This window comes from Homarus americanus, unplaced genomic scaffold, assembly GCF_018991925.1.
Source record: "Homarus americanus isolate GMGI-L3 unplaced genomic scaffold, GMGI_Hamer_2.0 scaffold45388, whole genome shotgun sequence".
Taxonomy (NCBI): domain Eukaryota; kingdom Metazoa; phylum Arthropoda; class Malacostraca; order Decapoda; family Nephropidae; genus Homarus; species Homarus americanus.
Window position 1 is genome coordinate 22,365 of NW_024747974.1, and position 11,977 is coordinate 34,341.

General features: G+C 38.7%; 1 long non-coding RNA gene across 3 annotated transcripts; it reads left to right on the forward strand.

Annotated features, from left to right (window-relative positions):
• Nucleotides 1–1,528: 1,528 nt before the first annotated feature.
• Nucleotides 1,529–11,235, forward strand: LOC121879893. 3 transcript variants are annotated; one of them, XR_006091461.1, is made up of 4 exons: nt 1,529–1,740; nt 4,941–5,172; nt 5,744–5,922; nt 9,737–11,235. It is a non-coding gene; the product is annotated as an uncharacterized LOC121879893 (long non-coding RNA). The 3 variants fall into 3 exon arrangements; XR_006091462.1 differs by lacking the exon at nt 1,529–1,740 and adding an exon at nt 1,767–1,945; XR_006091463.1 differs by lacking the exon at nt 1,529–1,740 and adding an exon at nt 3,213–3,915.
• The last annotated feature ends 742 nt before the right edge of the window (nt 11,236–11,977 follow it).

The window sequence follows — 11,977 nt, forward strand, 5'->3', positions numbered from 1 at the left end:
GTGAGGAGCTGCTCAGTAGAAGACGTTCGGTGAGTAGCGTGTTGAAGGAGGTAGATGTGCAGGAGCTTCGTTAGAGAAGATGTTGCCTGTTGCTGGCCTCCTGGTTGAATGAATGCTGACAGCGTGGAGCTTGCTGGAGGAGGTGTTGCTTGTTCAGGAAGATGGGCAGAATGAGAGTTGGTTGGTGAGGAAGCTCAGAGAAGGACAGCTGGTGGGTCGCCATGCTCGCTGGCGGGAGCGAGGACCGCCAGGCAGGCGAGGAGAAGCGAAGGCAGCCAGGCAGCGGCGGAGGAGGAGGTGTTGCTTGTTCAAGAAGAATGGTCAGAATGAATCTCAATGGAGAGACAGAGCTTATATACCCAGCAGCCGCTATGAGTCATGTTGGGAAAACCCGAGAAGTCGCCGGTTCCTGGTTCCGTTGCTAAGATACGGTAACATCTGGTTGGTTGCTAGGGAAGGCGGTAGCAGGTGGTGGCTGTGGCTACGCAGTTGTAGGGGAGACGTCCACTACAATGTCCTAACGTGGATAGAGGACTTTCTACATGACCGCAAGCAGTGTGTGGTGATTAATGGCACGAAAGCGTCATCCGTACCTAACACAAGTGGGGTACCACAGGGCAGTGTATTGGGCCCGCTGTTGTTTGTTTGTTTCATAAATGACATGCCTGACGTTGTACACTCCTCCATACAATTGTTTGCTGATGATGCCAAGTTATTTCCGGCAATCAAGAACCAAGCGGACTGTGAAGAGCTGCAGAAGGACCTCTGTGGGCTCCAAGAATGGTCGAAAAAATGGTTGCTGAGATTCAATGTCACGAAGTGTAAGAGGATGCACCTGAGGCGTACAAACGGTAAGGAGGCGTACCATATGTCCCAACGGGATGAAGAAACTGCACTATTTGAATCTGAATGTGAGAAGGACCTAGGTGTGTATGTTGACAATGAGCTGAAGTTCTCAGGCCATTGCGAGAAGAAAGTAAATCAGGCAAATAAACTATTGCGTCTTATAAGAAGGTCGTTCAGATATCTAGACCGTCCGTCCCTCGTAACGATTTTCAGGAGTGAAGTGCTTCCCCATCTGGAGTACTGTCACCCCATCTGGTCCCCGAGATATGCTAGGGACTGTCAGTTGGTTGAAAATGTTCAAAGGAGGGCCACCAGACTGGTGCCTGCACTTCGGTACCTCAGCTACCCTGAGAGATTGGAGCGCCTGAACTTTCCTAGCTTATACTACAGACGGGCAAGGGGGGACATAATTGAGGTGTATAAGCATCTCAGGGGGCACTACTCAGTTGAGTGTCCTTACTTGGAGCTGGCGGACGCTCGTCCCACAAGGGGTCACAGAGCAAGATTGAAGAAGCCGCAAGTCCAGAAAACTGTGAGGGCAAACTTTTTCGGAGTGAGGGTTGTAAACTCTTGGAACAATCTACCAGAGAGTGTTGTGACGGCACCGAGTGTGAGCTCTTTCAAGACAAGGATTGACCAACACTGGAGCAGGTTCAGGTACATTCAGGAGCCAGTACATGCCCAGTACTTGCCAACAGTGTGTGGCAGAGACGTGACCGATCGCCCAAGCGGCTAACGAGCCGATCAGTGGTGAAGAAGATAAAAGAAAGAAAAGTGAAAGGAGGAGGGCCGTAACAATATACCAACAGGAAAATAACCGACCGGCTGAACCATAGCAGTGAGGGAAGATAAACTAAAGATTTTTTTTTTTAATAAGTCTCTTCCTTATTACTGGTAAGGCATATTACAAATGTAGCTGACAGAATTGAAGCAACCCTATTATATCTCACATGCAGTTAATTATATTGTAACAGCTTAGGAAGAATACCGTGGGCGTCACTCGACAAGTTATCTTAAGCTCGTCGAGGCTGGTGACTGGTGATGGAGTGAGTGTTGTGGTGCAGGCCTTTACCTCCCCCCTCGTAACACCCAAGTTCAGGTAGAAACTTTACAAATTTATACTTATTAACAATCAAGGATTAAGTATCTCATTTCTTAAGCATGTTATTTATAAATACTTATTCATGGTAATCTCAATAGTTCAGTTTTAAAGATGTCACCCCATCTGGTCCCCGAGATATGCTAGGGACTGTCAGTTGGTTGAAGAGGATACCCACCAGACCTGACAGCAGTGAGAAGTGATACCACCCCCAGTGTCAAGACCTGACTGAATTACTCACAATAGGCAAACTGTACTACAAGCTTTGTCAATAAATTTGTTAAACTAAAACAAAAGGTAAATTTGCATTGTCAAACCGTTCACTTTTTGCAAGTAAAAAATATATTTTTCTAGTGTATTTGTGTGTGTTGAGACCAAATGTGACCTTCATTTGTGGCGGAAATTAGCCGTTTTGTTTAAGCGATTTTTTTCGTTTGACGTTTTCCGAAAAAAAGCGGCTAAGCGACTAAAAAATACACAAAAAAAAAACACTAGAAAAACAAAAACTTAACCTAATCTCATCTAACCTAACTTAACTGAGTCTCACCATATGATGGAATCACCTATTTCTTACCTTATTGGCCTGGTTCTTGTTCGTCGTTGCATTCTGGGATTCTTACCCAACGCCACATATGTTGGTCTTTGCGATATTTACATTCAGTTTTGCTCTTAGTACACTTTACTGAGGTTGGAAGAACACCATGCGATCGAAAAAATGCTATAGTTTCTTTGTTTTTTTTTTCCAAAAACTCGCAATCAGCTCCATATACTAAGTGACACCCATCGCAGACTTCCATGGTCGGAACTGAACTTGAATTTCAAAATATGAGAGACCCAAAATAAAACTCGATTTTGATTGGGCCAAATATACTCTAAATTAAACCCAAAATCATTTTAATTGGTTCCAAAAGCAAAAACGCTTTTGAGTGGCCGCGCGACGTGTACAGGTACGCATGCACGTGATGATTTATGAAGGAGACGCGAGAGACACGCAGTGTTGGGTGAGAGGCAGACGATAATGGAGGGAGGTTAATGGAAGAAAACAGAATTTTTTTGGGAAAAGCTATCTCCGTTATTATACATTTCCGCCGGTAATGTAATAGATGAAAATTATCTTAAAATTAGACGTCTTATTCGAATATGATAATAGATTAGTGGTAGGAATGAACGGTGTGTAAACGCAATACTTGTAATACCAAAAAAAAAATAGGCCCACAGTGGTGTCAAACTCAAAACCTTTCGAGGGCCAATTCTTATTTTAGTTACCCTCTTCAGGGCCAACGCAAGTGCTATATCACATATTTGCAAGATTGAGGTTTACAGCTTCACACATTGCTTCACTTGGCCTACCAGGAGTGCATCATTTGGGTTTGTCTGATCTTAAGTATGTAAAATTATTTTACTTGACAAACATGATTAACGCTAATAATAGGGTAACAAAAGGCATATACTGCATATGCAGAATTTGATTTGTGTTTTGAAACTAAGAGCTCAATGTAAATTCAATTATTGCCACAATGATGTAAAGATCATTTCAGAATTTACTGACTCGATCATATTTAATTTTTTTCCTTCATATCTATTTTTATCAAATTTCACGGCTGATAAATTTTATCGTCATCCCGCGGGCCACACCTGACCATTCTAAGGGCCACATTTGGCCCGGGGCAGTTTGTTTTTTTAGCATGTCGTGTGAAGGTTGTCGCCAATCTTACATGGACGTAATTTGTGAATTTTGGGGTAAAGACAACGAGACCCTTCAATTGTTTAAAGATCACGGCATTGTTCCTTTACATAGAGACTGTTAATTTCTTACATTATTTTCATCAGTGAGTTCTGATATGATAATCATTTATTGTGGAAACCGCCAACACAGTACAGGTATATCACTCAACCGCCCGGGGTACATAGTGCCGATGTGGCAGCATCATCTCAAGTCCAGAAAATGCCTCAAATTTCACCATATCATAGTAAGTTCTTTCTGTTTAATATACCGGAGGGGCCCCACTAAGGATAGGTAGGTTTGTTTGGTTAGGTTGGTTAGGTCTGTTTTTCGTACCCACAAATGTTAAGTAATGTTTATTTTTTAAATATCCAATTTTTAACATATTTCCACAAACTACAACAATGAAAATCTAGTGTTTTCATCATTTTTTTCAATCAATTCCTATATAATTATCTGGTTTTTTTTTATATATGCTGGGGAGGTCCAAAAGGTGGAACCTCACTGCTAGGGAGTTAGTGTAAGGTTAGGTAGGATTGTTTGGTTAGGTTGGTGAGGTCTTGTAACAACACTTCTGCCGCTTGTTTTTCTTTTCAACTAAGGTAAGGTTCAATTTAGAAATAGCCACTTTTTAACACATTTGCCAAAACTATGACAGTGCCCACTATAAAATACAGTGAAATTGCAGTGTTTTTAAATACTTTTCTATGAAAAATTGGCGGCGGGTCAGTCGTCAATACTAACTGTCCCAAAGATCAAGAGTACTAGTGTACTGTGTGTATAAGCCTCTGTCAAATGCTGTATACGGACAGTAATAGTTATATAAGTGAAGGCTATACACAAAACTATTATATACCTTTGCTTCATCTTGGTGAATTAAGGAATAATATTCACTCCCATGTCACATGATGCCAAGTATAGCCCAGTTTTTGTCTTAAGAATTAAGTTTATAGATTACCAATTTTAAGAGTTGCCTATGTGTTTTTAAATGTCTTCTCATTAACTTATGATGAATACCTGTAATCAAAAGAAAACAAAACAGATGTTGCATAAAATCAACATGATACTGTACAGTATCAAGTGTACTTGTAATAATTTAACCAAAATACTGTACTGTACTGTAAGATGTAAAATGCAACCACTCAACACATGCTTCAAACTATGGTCACAATTTAGCTTGAAAACTTAGCCCAATTGTTTCTTTTCTTCTTTTGCTTATTTGTTATAAGTAACAGTACTCTACTGATGCTTGTACAGTAATTTTATTTTCAGGCATAACATAAGGTACAGCCAGCAGAGTGCAACACAGGCCAGGGACCCAGAGCTTTAGTAAGTAATTGACAATGGTGTCTGCAAGATGGCTATATGGCGACGTGTAAGAAACAGCATGTCTGTACTGTTGCTGCTTATAGTCATTCTTTATATTGGTTACTGCACTGAAGAGCTGTACGCAAGAATACAGAACCATCGCAAGCTTCAGAGGCTCACAGATTATGAAAAAGAGGTCTGTAAATTTATTGAGTTGGTTGGTAGAAAGAACTTGAAATTTAAAGTTTCATTTTTAATTAATGAGGAAGAGAACAAACTTGATGAAGGAAAACAATTATGTTAGTTTGTTAAGAATTTTCATTTACTGTTGTATGTATAAAAAATATACTGGTACAATTTTGTTACCACTGTACAGTACTATTGGGTTAAAGCATATTGATGAGGACAAACTTGTAACAGTTAATAAAAAATTAATATTACAGGTTCATGGCTCATTGCTTCATATATAATGGACATAACATTGACATCTTTACCCTGTGAGGTCATTAATACTGAATTCATTTTGCTGATAAAATGCATTTTAAGGTACTACAGGTACCATTATTTATTAATATAATTCAGAGGAGAGTATCATTGTAGTTGTGTATGTGTCCTATTTTCTCACATCATGGTAATCACAGAATTAAGTCAGTTCACTACCATATCAAATGATGGATCATGGATAGACAGCTGTGTTAACAAATATTTATAGTACAGTCATAGTTAGAAACTTGAATATTCATCAATGATGTTATTTTGCATTACAGATTGATGAGCTGACAAAAATGCTTGGAGAATACAAGAATGATGCCAGCAGTGTTCAGAGGAGCATCAAGTTATTGCAGGAAGCTTTTGGTCACATCAAGCTCAACCAGGAAGCAAAGACAATGAGTGACAGATGATACCTGTTAAAAGTTTATTTAAGACTTGAAATATTAACATACAGGTAAGAATTTTCTCATATTTATATTTTTATTGGTCATGTGAACATGAGTCCCGATAAGGCTGACTGACAGTCTGTTAGGGTCAGTGCAGATAGAGTACACTGGATACTTTGGTATTTTCTCACAACACTCCCCAAATCATTCCTGACCTACCCTTAACTCCTCCTCCCTACACATTCAAATTCATGTATCTCTTGACCAAGTTGGTCTCTCCTGTCCTCTCCACATTCCTGCACCATCTCAGCTCACCTCCATGTAAAACCACTAGTATTCTCAACACCGAACTGCCTTCTTATTTCTGAACATCACATTACACATCCATGTCCGTTCAACTCGCTCAAGTCTACATTTGTCATCCACTTAACTTACCAGGTTTCAGTGCCATAATACAACATACTTCATACACCAGTTACTTTCAACTTTCCTTTCAAGGTTAGAAAAGGTCCTCACACTATCAATAAAGGCAACAGCTCCCTAAATGTCTTTCAGCCACTTCTTCTGACTCTTGCAAGTGATCTAGCTTCAGCACCACACTCAGCACTGATCATGTCACCCAGGTAGCAAACTCATCAACACAATCCAGGGGTATATCCCCACTGTTAATCTTTACGATCCTTGTAGACTCCCGAAGAATCTGAAACCATTCCAAGATGACAAGTCCCATTTTGCTCATTCTCACATCCATTGTGCTCAGGTGTTAGAGGAGTTTTTGTTGAGAGTGTTCATAAAGTGCACTTAAAGTCAGTAGCATCCTGCAATCTGCCATTTACACCACTGCACTACATGTGTACCCACCTTTCACTTACTGTGCATTATTGAATTACTTCACACATCATTCTAACAGAGAGCACATGGCCATTTTTCACTTTCTACCATAAGTCTTCATCCATTACTTTTGTTATTGCCACAATCAAACTCCTACCCTTGATTAAATTCTATTCTTCCATTTCTTAAATTTCTCCACCATCTCTTGAATGCTATCTGCTATCAACTCCCATGGCAGACCAGTCCTGATATCTTGATATTGCCCCAAGCACCATAATAAACAGGAGACTCAAGACAGACCTTTCATAGACCCCTAATTTCACCTTAGATTCCTCATTTTCCTCAACATGTATTCTCATTGATTTTCAAGCCCCCATGCAATGCCGTAACAACTCATACAGTACACTCCTTGACTCCTAACTTTGCTGCACTACCTCATGAGACACCTTAATAAATGCTTTTACTTCATTAAATCTACAGCTATGAAGTACACTTTCTCTCCTTTCCAAAATATTTCTCTTGTTACCTGGCTGTAAATAATGCCTCAGTAGTCCCCTACCAGGGAGAACCCAAACTGCATTTTAATAATGTCCACTCTCGCCCTTACTGATTTCTTGGTCGCTTTTTCCACAACTTTCATAACCTGATCCAACAGCTTCTGGTCCCTGCAATCTCCATGTTCAGATGCATCACTTTTTCCCTTGTAACTACTGTACTATACAGCATATTCACAATCATGTTCTGCGGCCAGTCAGCTGGAACTGTACATGCCATCATAATGACATAAATCTATTTGGTCACCATTGTCAGGCTAACATCATCTGTTGCTTTCAACACACAGTAATCTACTGTAAAACGAACAATAGTCTTGTGGAAGGATTACTGTATTGTATGCATTCCCTCAGCTTGGAACACTAAAATGGGGAAACACTATTTCCTTCATCCAGTTTCTCCATCAAATCCTATTTGAATATTACTAAACACCTTCAAAGGAATGCATTACCCCTTAGTTACAGGTGTAAATGCTGATCTCCCAAAATAAACATTCCAAAATTTAATACTACAGTTACAGTGGAAAAAATCGTTCAGTTGCTCTGCATAACAAAAGAACATGATGTTTGGTACTCATTAGTTTAGAACTAATGAGTATTCAGCTGAGTTCACAAACTGAAAATAAGATATTACTCTTTTCTCCAGTTTGTGATATCAATCGTATTCAGATATTTTAAAACACCTTCAAAAGAACTGACTGTCAGTTACAAGTCAGTCCAAATCTTGAGTTTTCAAAACATATTTCAAAGTTTATTATTAGAGTAATTGAATTACCTCACTAACACCCATGCCACTGGACCTCATCATAACAAACGAGGAGGGTATGGTGGCCAAAGTGGAACATCTAGCACCAGTTGGCACCACCCACCATGTAATGCTAGGACATTTCCCTGAATCCCATACCCTTCCAGTTTAATTTTCAGCCTTGCATGGGGTACACTGTCATAAGCCTTGGCAAAATCTAAGTAAATATTGTCGATATTACCACCTTGATCTTGAATTTGGTTCCAAATATCCATTACCCTGAGTAATTGTGTCAAGCAGGAGCACCCTGGCATAAAACCGTGTTGGCAATCATTTACAAGGTTGTTTCGTAGTAGATGTTCCATCATGGCATCTCTTATAATGCTCTCAAGTACTTTACATATTATGCTTGTTCGGCTCACTGGTCTACTGTACAGTTATTCGTGGAGTGATAATCACCCTAATTGAATATAGGACTCACATAAGCCATTTTCCAATCACTGGGGACCTTTTGCTCATCCAGGCATTTACTGAACAGGATCTTCAGGGGCTCAGCCAGCTCATTGCACAACTCCCTCAGCACTCAGGGATGCACCATGTCTGGGCCGGGACTCTTATGAGTAATTTTGTCACTAGCACGAGACAACACAGCATTGAGAGAACACTACTCTGTTGTGCTAGCTCCCACACATGTAATAAATGCTTAACCCCTTTATATTTTTGACCTTATTGTAATATTTTTATTATTTTCTTTGCATGTTCTATAAAAACGATTGTGTGTGCATGTAACAGAGTAAAAAATAAAACAAATATATATATCTTCCCCAAAATATGAGTTGAAAAATAACAATAACACAGCTCGGGAGGCTGAGATACTGACACTATGCATTCACCCCGTGGCACTACCCTTCCCGTGATTCCTGAGTATTATAAGAAATGTTTATTCCCTTATCAGCCATGTTTGGGGTTAAGAAAAGGTGCTAAAAAGTGAGGAAAAACCTAAATTGAACAGTCTTACAGGCTTAGAAAAGGGCGTTGAACAAGGCAACTGATGCTACAAACCCAAGCACACTGAAACACCTCCCAGCCAAGTGGAGGATAGAAGTACACTGAAGCCGCACTTTATGTGCATTCAATGTACAGTATGTGAATTCACGTTTATGCGATGACCCTATTTCCACCCATAATTCATTTTATGCACAAAAGATTCCCTATTATGCATTCTGTAGAAGATATGGTGCACTAATTTTATATTATATTATCTCTATTTCTAAGCCATATTAGAGTATTTTAATGATTTTTCCACAACTTTTATAGCATTACTGTTGACTTTTAGTAGCTGTGGAACATATCCTAATTTTACCCTAAGATTAAGTATTCACTATACTATATGCGGATTCCTATTATGCTGTGTTGTCGCAGAATGCAGCCACAGCATAAAGCGAGGCTCAGGTGTACAGTAGTTGTCTGCCAGCGAACGTGTTCCGTGAAAACTCTCGTATTTTATTTGTAAATCCAAGAGTGTGTTTGTCAACAGCCGTTCAGGTTCTGGAAAGCTTGTTCATAATACCAAAGTGTCATAACTCAAACATTCATCATTCAGGGTGTTCTTGTAAATGCTTCCACGCTCATATGACAGTTCTACTGAAGAAATATCTTTCTATCTGTTTATTTATTTATTTCTTATAAAAATTAAGACAATACTGTACATAAAAACTTTCTAGAACTACAACTAAATATTGTTTGGCATTACAGACAGACTCCAACATAGAGGAACACTCCAGCAAGACACTAAGTCACCATCCATGCTGTCTAACATCAGTTATTATTCTCATATACAGTACTGTACTTCAATCTCATCATAAATATTCTTTAGTTTGTAGTACAGTAGTTCAGTACTAGTCTTGGCTGTTTCTGGTATATTCTGCTGCACAAGTTAACACTTCACCATTTATTATTGTACTGGACTATTGAAACTTAGTTATGATTTTGTTTTTTCTTATTATTTAGCCTTAAGTATATATATACAATATATATACTACATACAGTATATATATACTATAGTACTGTATTATTGCTAAATCCTGTTGCTTCCAAAATATAACCAGAATTGATGGGATTTTGTTCATGTCATTATCTCTGGAAGTTGAGACAGCTTTATTACCACTGTTTTTATTCAACAGTTTTTTTTTTTTAACATTTTCCAGTATGATGTTCTTCCATTTTGTGAAGAATGATATCTCAAGAGAGTTTATACCCTGTAAGAGAAGAAAATATACTTGTACTTGTAATGCTGATATACAGTATGTTCATTCTGATGTGAAATAATAGGTATTTGTTGCATAACTTAACTAGTTATCTTATTTAAGACTTAAGAGGTCACCTTTATATTCTATTGTCAATGTTGTCCAGACAATTTCTTGGGACATGTTGAATGTCAGAAATGTGAAACTATAACTGGTAAAAACATTGTTTGTGAACATACTGTATGTTGATAACAACTTCATGTTTAATTAATTCAGGGATGTTTTCAGTTTCACAAACAATACTGTACATAAGCTTTACAAAACTTATACTGTACACTTTTCCCACACTCATACTGTGATATAATACTGCTTGCAAGATCAGTTCACAACATCTTGCCTGTTAATTATTTCCACATGTTCAACTTTTCCAGACTATGGCAGTACTGCTTATATTTTTGATGAGAAATGATTCATCAGGTATATGTGTACAGAGAAATGATCTAATGAATATCTGTGTTTGGCTTAGAGGGAAACTCAAGTAGAACTCACAAATTTGTCCCTGAAAGACACCCATTTCTCACACAATCCCTTACCCAGTTGTGTCATGTTACCTTTGATATCTGTATGTACTGTACCTCTTACCATTCATTTCTCTCAGGTATGCTCTTTTAGCAATTACTCTTTCCATGGTCTTGCTCCTGCTATGTTAGGATATAATAAACCCTTGATATATTGCAGTCATTAGTATCACAGTTGGCTGTATCACCACACACTAATTAGGGAATGTATTTTTATATTAAGGGGGGGGGGGGGGCTAAGATTATAGTAGGCTTTGGCTGGCCAGTGAGATCAGCAGCTCCAGTCATCAAGGTGTGGATGGATGTTTCACCCTTTGGATGTTACGACTGTGAACACTTGACCACATCTCCCCATCTCAAATTTTAGCAATATTAAATTAATATTTTAACTAACACATTTTATTTTAAGTACTGTACATTATTTAAAAATGAACTACCCTGTGCTATAAAATGTTTTAATGTAACATACTAAGGCAGGTGTACCAGCCACATGGTGCGTCCACTGCCAACCTGATTTAATTTGTAATTATTTTTAATTTAGCCACTTACAGCAACTAGTTTATTGTGCACCCCCATACTCATCCTGTGAGCGGTAGCACAAAAGGATTACAGAGTAGAGTTCACAATGGGTCTGTATAACTAACCCCAGTGGTCAGGATATTATGGCATTGAATGTCACACAGCATTTCAAATAATTTTTGTTTAGTTATGTACATAAAGGGCAGCTTATTAACAACTGCGTGAGTACAGGAGTGTGAGGCAGTATGTCTGGCCGCTCACTTTGTTATTGACATTTGTGTGAGAGGTATTCAAGCCCATTGTGTGTTTGGTTCTATACATGTGAACTGATATAGCTACTAAGTGCAAAAAAGTGGATGCCCTCTTAATATGTCAGCTATCTTGCCATTAGTGATAAAGTGTTGTGCCATATCACACACAGTGTGCTTGGACCTGTCCTTAAAAGGTTCCATCTTCACACAGTCAAGGGGCATAGTGCCAGAGGTACTTATATCCTAACCTTAGTCTAGCGGTTACAGCATCTTGTAATCTAGTGATCTTGTTACTTGCTCCATATACATGTTTCACTTGATACATCTCATCATGGTAAACAATTGATCGACTAGTGCCTGTTTGCATTTGTCTGCATGCGTCAATTTCATCAATAAGTTCAT